This window comes from Buceros rhinoceros, unplaced genomic scaffold, assembly GCF_000710305.1.
Source record: "Buceros rhinoceros silvestris isolate BGI_N320 unplaced genomic scaffold, ASM71030v1 scaffold6050, whole genome shotgun sequence".
NCBI classification, from domain to species: domain Eukaryota; kingdom Metazoa; phylum Chordata; class Aves; order Bucerotiformes; family Bucerotidae; genus Buceros; species Buceros rhinoceros.
The window spans coordinates 36,733-37,929 of NW_010391179.1; positions in this window are offsets into that span (position 1 = coordinate 36,733).

Below are 1,197 nucleotides of genomic sequence, written 5' to 3' on the forward strand. Positions count from 1 at the left end.
CCCATGCAATTACACTCCAGCCTGCCTGCAGATGTATCTGCCCAGCCTCCTGACTGGAGGGGAGTGATGCGCACGCAATGGAGGTGTGACATGGCGACACAGAAAAGCCAGAGGACACATCCATTTTATGCTCCCCAACAGGAGCCAGAGCCCTGCCAGCCCCTGCCTGGCGCTGGACAGGCATGGAGTGCAGGATTTGTGCCTCATCCAGACAATGCACTGGGGTTTCCGTCAGGAATTTCTTCTCCTCTCTTCTCTTGTCTGCTCATCTACTTTAGCACCAGCTATTGCACAGCTGTTTTGACAGTAACACCTGCACCTATGCTTACCAGTACTAGTGCTGGAAACCATCCCCAAATTTCTATTTAAGTGCAAGGATGGGGGTGATTAGCTACCAACTCAGTCATTAAAAAAAAAAAAAATTAAAGCAAAGCAAAGGAAACTACTCAAATAGCTGATCAAAAATAGCTTTGCTCTCCCTACAATTATTTTTCCCCCAAGCCAACAGAGCAGATTTATACTGGCAGTCAGTGATTGCTGGCTTTAAACACAGCCATATATACATATGCTTATGTCAGTTTTTCAACCTTTTCTTAAAATAAAAAAGAAAGAGCTAGTGATAAAATTCATACAGTGAGACAAACCCCAATCCTGCTGCAATGTGAGCTGCACCATTTTCCTTATAACGAGTAACTTTACCTCCTTGTTCCACACCTCTTTAGTCAGCTACATACTAGCTTACACCTCTCAGCCATGTATAGTAATTTTAGCACTTGGTTCACGTCACATGAAATAACCCTTTGCAAATCTTCGGTCAGCACAACAGATCGAGAACATGCATGCACACACAAGTTTCAGGTCACTATATTTATTCCTTTGCTGAAAAGGGGCAATAAAGTCTGTTTTACAAGAGGAATACAGCCTGTGCACGCTCACAGTCTTCTCAAAAATACAGAGAGAAGAAAAACATATCAGCTTACTAAACTGGCACTTAAAATCAGGTAGTCTTTGTACTGTTCGCTACTTGTTTGCATGCTATTATGTGTTAGCAGAGAATCATTAGAATAACTAATACTCTACTTCAAAAAAAATATTTGCAAGCAATATACTTAGAGTAAATAATAGAGGCTAGCGCCACATTTCTCTTGGTAGATTCATTACAAAAAAACCACGTTTCATATTACCGTCTTAGTGCCT